Source organism: Heptranchias perlo (assembly GCF_035084215.1).
Source record: "Heptranchias perlo isolate sHepPer1 chromosome 15 unlocalized genomic scaffold, sHepPer1.hap1 SUPER_15_unloc_1, whole genome shotgun sequence".
NCBI lineage: Eukaryota > Metazoa > Chordata > Chondrichthyes > Hexanchiformes > Hexanchidae > Heptranchias > Heptranchias perlo.
This window is the reverse complement of record NW_027138214.1, coordinates 1,355,670-1,365,506: the sequence shown is the minus strand read 5'-3', so window position 1 is coordinate 1,365,506 and position 9,837 is coordinate 1,355,670.

Here is a 9,837-nt window from a genome sequence, read left to right as displayed (position 1 = left end):
TCTGTTACTATCTTCCACATTGTTTACTACATTTCCAAGTTTAATGTCATCTGTGAACTTTGAAATTTACCCTCTATACCCAAGTCCAGGTCATTAATATATATCAAAAAGAGCAGTGGTCCTAATACTGACCCCTGGGGAACACCACTGTATACTTCCCTTCAGTCTGAAAAACAACCGTTCACCACTACTCTGCTTTCTGTCCCCAAGTTCTCAGAGGGTAGGAGGGCTTAAGTTTATGGAAGATGGGAGTCCTGCCAGGACAGAATTGGAATAGTTGAGTCTGGAGGTAACAAAGGCATGGATGTGCATTTCAGCAGCCAATCAGGTAAAATAAAAATGAGTAATAGACACCATCACTGGGCCTGTGATCTCAATACTCATTCACGTGGCCTATGCATAGAAGTTTAACCTTTTTGAGTGTTTTCACCACTAACTGCCTTCTTAAACCCCTGCCCCCTCCACCCTCACCTCCAACAAGTGTGAGGAGCTTATGGATTTCTCTGTCACTAAGATTGAGACCATCCGTTCAGCTGCCTCTGGCTCTTCCCTCCCCCTCGCCCACCAAGTCAAACTTCCCCTACAGTTCCCCCCTGTTCTCGCCCTGAAACTCCCATCTTTCTCTAGTTTCTCTCCTATCTCCCCTCATGTCCTCTCCGAGCTGATCTTGACCATGAGACCCACCTCATGCTCCCTTGACCCTATTCCCACCAAACTGCTAACCACCCAACTTCCCTTCCTGACCCCCATGTTAGGTGATATTGTTAATGGTTCCTTCTCCTCAGGCACTGTCTTTCCCCCCCCCCCCCCACCCCTTTCAAATCTGCAGTCATTACCCTCTTCAAAAAACCTACCCTTGACCCCTCTGTCCTTGCAGTTGCCACTGTCTTTGGTCTCTGGCACAAACTCGTTCCCTCGCCACCGACTCCATCCACTGTCTGAGGCTGAATCAGACCGTTTGCAACCTTGGCGTCCTGTTCGATCCTGAGAAGTTTCCAAGCACACATCTGCTCCATCACCAAGACCGCCTATTTTCCCCTCAGTAACATCGACCATCTCCGCCCTGACTTAGCTCATCTGCTGCTGAAACCCTCATCCCTGTCTGTTACCTCCAGACTCGACTATTCCAATGCTCTCCTGGCCGGCTTCCCATCTTCCACCCTCCACAAACTTCAGCTCATCCAAAACTCTGCTGCCCCATATCCTAACTTGCACCAAATCCCATTGTCCCATCACCCCTGTGCTCGCTGATCAACATTGGCTCCTGGTCCGGGAACTCTTTGATTTTAAAATTCCCATATTTGTGTTCCAATCCCTCCATGGCCCTCGCCCCTCCCTATCTCTAACCTCCTACAACCCTCTGAGATCTCTGTGCACTTCTTGCACATCCCTGATTTTAATCGCTTCACCATAGGCAACCGTGCCTTCAGCTGCCTAGGCCCTAAGCTCTGGAATTCCCTCCCTAAACCTCTCAGTTTCTCTGAAATAGGAGCAGGAATAGGCCTCATGGCCCCTCAAGCCTGCTTTGCCATTCAATCAGATCATGGCTGATCTTCGACCTCAACTCCACTTTCCTGCCTGATCCCCATATCCCTTGATTCTCCTAGAGTTCAGAAATATGTCCATCTCAGCCTTGAATATATTCAACGACACAGCATCCACAGCCCTCTGGGGTAGAGAATTCCAAAGATTCACAACCATCTGAGTGAAGAAATTCCTCCTCATCTCAGTCTTAAATAGCCAACCCCTTATCCTGAGACTATGCCCCCTAGTTGCAGGGCTGCAGGGTGACCAAGGATGGGAACTGAACGTCCAGGGGTATTCAATATTTAGGAAGGACAGGCAAAAAGGGAAAGGAGGTGGGGGTGGCGTTGTTAGTAAAAGAGGAAATCAATGCAATAGTGAGAACATAAGAACATAAGAAATTGGAGCAGGAGTAGGCCAATCGGCCCCTCGAGCCTGCTCCGCCATTCAATAAGATCATGGCTGATCTGATCCCAACCACAAATCTAAAGAACACAAGAAGTCGGAGCAGGACCCGGCCACATAGCCCCTGGGCCCTCTCCGCCACCCACAGGGCATTGACCGATCCGAACTCAGCTTCATGTCCAATTTCCTGCCCGCTCCCCATAACCCCTAATTCCCTTTACTTCTAGGAAACTGTCTATTTCTGTTTTAAATTTATCTAATGATGTAGCTTCCACAGCTTCCTGGGGCAGCAAATTCCACAGACCTACCACCCTCTGAGTGAAGAAGTTTCTCCTCATCTCAGTTTTGAAAGAGCAGCCCCTTATTCTAAGATTATGCCCCCTAGTTCTAGTTTCACCCATCTTTGGGAACATCCTTACCGCATCCACCCGATCAAGACCCTTCACAATCTTATATGTTTCAATAAGATCGCCTCTCATTCTTCTGAACTCCAATGAGTAGAGTCCCAATCTACTCAACCTCTCCTCATATGTCCGCCCCCTCATCCCCGGGATTAACCGAGTGAACCTTCTTTGTACTGCCTCGAGAGCAAGTATGTCTTTTCTTAAGTATGGACACCAAAACTGTATGCAGTATTCCAGGTGCGGTCTCACCAATACCTTATATAACTGCAGCAATACCTCCTTGTTTTTATATTCTATCCCCCTAGCAATAAAAGCCAACATTCCGTTGGCTTTCTTGATCACCTGCTGCACCTGCATACCAACTTTTTGATTTTCTTGCACTAGGACCCCCAGATCCCTTTGTACTGCAGTACTTTCCAGTCTCTCGCCATTAAGAAAATAACTTGCTCTCTGATTTTTCCTGCCAAAGTGCATAACCTCACATTTTCCAATATTATATTGCATCTGCCAAATCTCCGCCCACTCACCCAGCCTGTCTATATCCCCTTGCAGGTTTTTTATGTCCTCCTCACTCTCTACTTTCCCTCCCATCTTTGTATCATCTGCAAATTTTGATATGTTGCACTCGGTCCCCTCCTCCAAATCAATAGTGAGGATGGATCTTGACTCGGAAAATCACGATGTGGAATCTGTATGGGTGGAGCTAAGAAACACCAAGGGGCAGAAAACCCTAACTCTAACCCTAACCCTAATGTCTATAGCTAGCCCCCACCCCCCCCCCCCCCAAAAAAAACAATAGTGGAGATGTAGGGGAGGGCATTAAACAGGAAATTAGAGATGCATGCAAGAAGGGTACAACTATAATCATTGGTGACTTTAATCTATATATAGATTGGTCAAACCAAATTAGCAATAATACTGTGGGGGAGGAATTCCTGGAGTGTGTACGTGATGGTTTTCTAGACCAATACATTGAGGAACCAACTAGAGAACAGGCGATCCTAGACTGGGTATTGTGCAATGATAAAGGATTAATTAACAATCTTCTAGTGCGGGGTCCCTTAGGGAAGAGCAATCATAACATGATTGAATTCCATTAAAATGGAGAGTGAAGTAGTTGAATCCGAAACTAGGGTCCTGAATCTAAATAAAGGAAATTACGAAAGTATGAGGTGTGAGTTGGCTAGGATAGATTGGGGAACTTTACTAAAAGGGATGACGGTGGATAGGCAATGGCTAATATATAAAGAACATGTGCAGGAATTACAACAATTATTCATTCCCGTCTGGCGCAAAAATAAAATAGGAAAGATGGCTCAAACATGGCTTACAAAAGAAATTAGGGATAGTATTAGATCCAAAGAGGAGACAAATAAAATTGCCAGAAAAAGCGGCAAGCCTGAGGATTGGGAGCAATTTAGAATTCAGCAAAGGAGGACAAAGATTGATTAAGAGGGGAAAAATAGAGTATGAGAGTAAACTAGCAGGGAACATAAAAACTGACTGTAAAAACTTCTATAAATATGTCATGAGAAAAAGATTAGTGAAGACAAATGTAGGTCCCTTACAGTCAGAAATGAGGGAAATTATAATGGGGAGCAAAGAAATGGCAGAACAATTAAGCACATACTTTGGTTCTGTCTTCACAAAGGAGGACACAAATAACCTCCCAGGAATGTTAGGGAACCAAGGGTCTAGTGAGAGGGAGGAACTGAAGGAAACTAGTATTAGTAAAAAAAATAGTGCTAGGGAAATTAATGGGGCTAAAGGCTGACAAATCCCCAGGGCCTGATAATCTACATCCTAGAGTACTAAAGGAAGAGGCCCTGGAAATAGTGGATGCATTGGTGATCATCTTCTAAAATTCTATAGACTCTGGAACAGTTCCTGCAGATTGGAGGGTGGCAAATGTAACCCCACTATTTAAAAAAGAGGCAGAGAAAAAACAGGGAATTACAGGACTGTCGTATGAGGAGAGATTGGGTCGACTAGGCCTATATTCACTAGAGTTTAGAAGAATGAGAGGTGATCTCATCGAAATATATAAAATTCTAATAGGACTAGACAGACTAGATGCAGGGAGGATGTTCCCGATGGCTGGGGGGTCCAGAACCAGGGGTCACAGTCTCAGGATACGGGGTATGTCATTTAGAACTGAGATGAGGAGAAATTTCTTCACTCAGAGGGTGGTGAACCTGTGGAATTCTCTACCACAGAAGGCAGTGGAGGCCAAATCATTAGATGTATTCAAGAAGGAGATAGATATATTTCTTAATGCTAAAGGGATCAAGGGATACGGAGAAAAACCAGGAACAGGGTACTGAGTTAGACGATCAGCCATGATCATTTTGAATGGCGGAGCAGGCCCGAGGGGCCGAATGGCCTACTCTTGCTCCTATTTTCCATGTTTCTATATTTCTAGTTCTAGTCTCTCCAGCCATGGGAAACAATCCCTCAGCATCTACCCTGTCAAGCCCCCTCATAATCTTATATGTTTCAATGAGATCACCTCTCATTCTTCTAAACTCCAGTAACCCTAACCCTAAAGCAGCCCATTCTACTCAACCTCTTCTCATAGGACAACCCTCATCCCAAGAATTAATCTAATGAACCTTCGTTGCATCGTCTCCAAGGCAACTATATCCTTCCTGAGATAAGGAGACCAAAACTGTACACAGTACTCCAGGTGAGGTCTCACCAACGCCCTGGACAACTGTAGTAAGACTTCCTTACTCTTGTACTCCAACCCCCTTGCAATAAAGGCCAACATACCATTTGCCTTCCTGATTGCTTGCTGTACCTGTAGGCTAACATTTTGTGTTTCTTGTACGAGGACACCCAAATCCCTCTGAACACCAACATTTAATAGTTTCCCATCATTTAAAATATATCCTGTTTTTCTATTTTTCCTGCCAAAGTGAATAACCTCACATTTCCCCACATTATACTCCATCTGCCACCTTCTTGCCCACTCACTTAACCTGTCTATATCCCTTTGCAGACTCTTTGGGCTCGATTCTCGGGTGATGGAGCGGGGGCGGGGGGGGCTCCGAAAATCCCTGAAATCCCGAGCAGGTTCGGAGCCCGGCTCCAACCCACCGACTTCCGGGTTCCCCAGTGACGTGTCCGGGTGCGCGCACTTCCTGAATGTGGGAGTCCCACCGGCAATTAAAGCCGGCAGGATGATAATTTACATAGTTTCTCCGATAGTTGAGGTACTTGAAATACTTGATTGACTCGATATTTTGGCAGGGGTGTGATTTTGAAGGATCCTCAGCGTGTTTCCTGTGCTGTGGGAAACACTCCCTGTTAAATCAGACGTGTTTCAGCCAGCAGCCAGTGGGAGATGCAAAGGATTATTTGACAGATGGGGAAAACCTCATGTATTGCAGCAGGGCACTCTGTCACTTCAGACAAAGTTTTGGCTGCAAGACCTTTGTGTTTCCACTCAAAATTCTTACTTTCCACCCAAAACTCTGCTGTTCAAACACATTTACCTACTTTGTGGACCCCCTCAAACTCACACCGTCAGGATGGGGGTCTCCATGGCTGCATTCATCACTTCATCCGAGGACGAGCAACATCACCAGCCTCGCCAGGCACGGCGTCCACCTCCGCCACGTGGAGCTCCACAACACAGTGCTGCACCACAGGCACCTGCACAAGAGCACAGAGGGCAAGAACAGAGAGAGCGATGTCGCAGGAGGCACTACCCTCGCCACAGGGTCGACAGACCGAGGCTCAGCTTCCTGGACCTCTCTGAGGAGCAGTGCATACGGAGGCTCAGAGTCAGTCGCCAGGTAGTCGCAGACATCTGCTGCCTCCTTCATGCCGAGCTGCTCCCGGCTGGGCCGAGCAGCGTCTCCCTACCTGTCGCTGTCAAAGTCACCACTGTCCTCAATTTCTTCGCCTCCGGATCATTCCAGGGTGCCACCACTGAGCAACAGCATCGATATAACGACAGTCACATCACCACCAGGTCTATGGTTGAGCATGCTATAGGGTTGCTCAAGATGCGCTTCAGGTGCCTTGATCGTTCTGGTGGAGTGTTTCAATACGCTTTGAGTGGCGTCCTCACTTCCATGTCCCCTTTCGCCATCATCCCTCCCCTGGGCCAGGCCCACACCACTCCTACCGCCCTGCTGGACGACAGTTTGGAGGACATGTGTGAAGCCTTGAAAGGCCAGTGCTTGTGTATCTGCCTGTTTACGGCCGTTGTCAGGCCTGAATTGACTCATTTGTGAGCCGTGCTTGAAGCTCAATAGAGGCTAGCCTTCCCTCCATCGCAGACATTCCCACACTTGCCAGTGACAGTATCTCAGAGAGTTGCTCACGTCCCTGTGACACTATCTCAGAGATTCCCACACTTCCACTCATGCAGGAGTTGGACTCCTCCATCCTCTGCGCGATTGTGGAGAGTGCGCGTGGCACCTGTTCCAGCACCTCGTAAATGTGCTGCTGCCCCTCGATCATTCTCCTTTTTAAGGATGGCCCCCAGGGTTCAGCATCTGGGTCCAGCTGAGCAGAGCCTGGAGAGGAGTGCTCCCACCGTCGCGGACTCTCCACAGCTGCCCCTGCCACCAGTGTCTGCTCGTGCTCACATGTTTGTAGTGACTCACCATGTGCGACCCCAAATAACTGTGGACGGGGACCCACCGAGGTGTGTGTATCTGCGCTGGTGGATGGCTCGCTCAGATGTGATGGTGCCCCTCAGAGGCTGGCAGGTCCTCTGAGGAATCGCCCTCTGCCGTCACAGCGGTCGCTGAAGGCCCTGTAAGAGAACAGAAGGCAATATTAAGCATGATCACAGATGTGTCATGTTGCAATGAGCAAACTGAGTGCTGAAGATGGCGAGGCATGTTAACATCAATTGATATTGTGTGTGATGAATGTTAAAGTTCTGTCACCAGACGTTTGTCGGGTGTCAGTCTCGGCGTCCCCGACAGACAGGCACTCGAGGGTTCGGCTCAGCTCCAGCGCCTCCTGCTCGGCGTCTGTGAGTACGACTATCTGTGGATGCATTAGTTGTCATCTTCCAAAATTCTATAGATTATGGAACAGTTCCTGCAGATTGGAAGGTGGCAAATGTAACCCCACTATTTAAAAAAGGAGGGAGAGAGAAAAAAGGGAACTACAGACCGGTTAGTCTAACATCAGTAGTGGGGAAAATACTGGAGTCTATTATAAAGGATGTGATAACAGGACACTTAGAAAATATCAGTGCGATTAGACAAAGTCAACATGGATTTATGAAAGGGAAATCATGTTTGACAAACCTACTGGAGTTTTTTGAGGATGTAACTGGTAGAATAGATAAGGGAGAACCAGTGGATGTGGTTTATTTGGATTTTCAGAAGGCCTTTGATAAAGTCCCACATAAGAGGTTAGTGTGCAAAATTAAAGCACATGGGATTGGGGGTAATATACTGGCATGGATTGAAAATTGGTTAACAGACAGGAAACAGAGAGTAGGAATAAACGGGTCTTTTTCCGGGTGGCAGGCAGTGACTAGTGGGGTATCGCAGGGATCAGTGCTTGGGCCCCAGCTATTCACAATATATATCAATGATTTGGATGAGGGAACCAAATGTAATATTTCCAAGTTTGCTGACGACACAAAACTAGGTGGGAATGTGAGCTGTGAGGAGGATGCAAAGAGGCTTCAAGGTGATTTGGACAAGTTGAGTGAGTGGGCAAATACATGGCAGATGCAGTATAATGTGGATAAATGTGAAATTATCCACTTCGGAAGGAAAAACAGAAAGGCAGAGTATTATTTAAATGTTGATAGATTGGGAAATGTTGATGTACAAAGGGAGCTGGGTGTCCTTGTACACCAGTCACTGAAAGCAAACATGCAGGTGCAGCAAGCAGTTAGGAAGGCAAATGGTATGTTGACCTTCATTGCAAGAGGATTTTACAGGAGCAGGGATGTCTCACTGCAGTTATACAGGGCCTTGGTGAGACCACACCTGGAGTATTGTGTGCAGTTTTGGATTGGGTCGACTCGGCCTGTATTCACTCGAGTTTAGAAGAATGAGAGGGGATCTCATTGAAAGATATAAAATTCTGACAGGGCTAGACAGACTGGATGCAGGGAGAATGTTTCCCCTGGCTGGGGGGGTCCAAAATGAGGGGTCACAGTCTCAGGATACGGACTGAGATGAGGAGAAATTTCTTCACTCAGAGGGTGGTGAACCTGTGGAATTCTCTACCACAGAAGGCAGTGGAGGCCAAGTCACTGAATATATTTAAGAAGGAGCGAGATAGATTTCTAGACACAAAAGGCATCAAGGGGTATGAGGAGAGAGCGGGAATATGGTATTGAGATAGAGGATCAGCCATGATCATATTGAATGGCAGAGCAGGCTCGAAGGGCCGAATGACCTACTCCTGCTCCTATTTTCAGAGGGTGAGTATGAGACAGAGCCATGACATTGGATGAGGATTGGGGTGAGTGGTAGTGGTGAGCTGAGTAATGGGGAGGTGAGGAAGTGGTGAGGAAGTAAAGGTAAGTTGAGGATGAGCTTTGAGTGGGTGTGAGGAGTGATGTGATGGAGTAGTGTTGGCAGCGCAGAATGAGTTGGGGGGTGGGGGCGGTGATGTGGAAGACACTATTTCGGAGAATGAGTAAGTGTACTCACTTTGACTGACCTGGTTAGGTCATTGAAGCACTTCCTGCACTGGATCCAGGTGTGGGAGATGTTACTGCTGCTGGTGACCTCCTCTGCCACCTCGAGCCAGGCCTTCTTGGGGGCAGAGGCAGGCCACTTCCTCCCGTCCGCCAGGTAGAACACATCCCTCCTCCTCTTCACCCCATCCAGTAACACCTGGGGTGAGACATCATTGAATCTAGGAGCAGCCTTTCCCCTGGGCTGCTCCATTGTGCTGTGTGGGTGTTTGGTCCAGGAGCAGCCATTGGAGGACTGCCCCTTTAAATAGAGCTCCTCCAGCTGACAGCCTGTGATGTGGGTGGACAGTCTGCCCGCTGTGCAGCTTTCAGACGGCAAACCCGGAAACCACGTTAAGTGACTTCAATTTACCCACGATTGTGTGGGAAACGGATCTTTTTTATTGGGGGGATTTCCCACGCACACTTTCCCACCTGTCCTAATATCTCTTTATATGGCGCGGTGTCAAATTTTGGTTGATAATCGTCCCTGTGAAGCACCTTGGGACGTTTACTACATTAAAGGTGTGATATGTAAATACAGGTTGTTGTTTGTTGGTAAAATGTTAAGACTGAAACTGTGACTGTTTTGTTGACCATTGTGTGCTTTGCTTCCTTGGTCGCTGCTTATTGGTTATCTGCCGAAATAGTTTGTAAAGTGGGTGAAAACACTGGACTTTGACACCATGGAAACACCAACATTGGATGGAGAAGGGAGTGCTCCCCCCCCCGGCTAAAGGTGAATGATTCCCCTCTCCCCTGAAAGAGGTTGAGAATTGGGGGGTAGTAGGGAAGAAACAGCACTCAGAAAATAAATGAAACCCAGACAAGAGC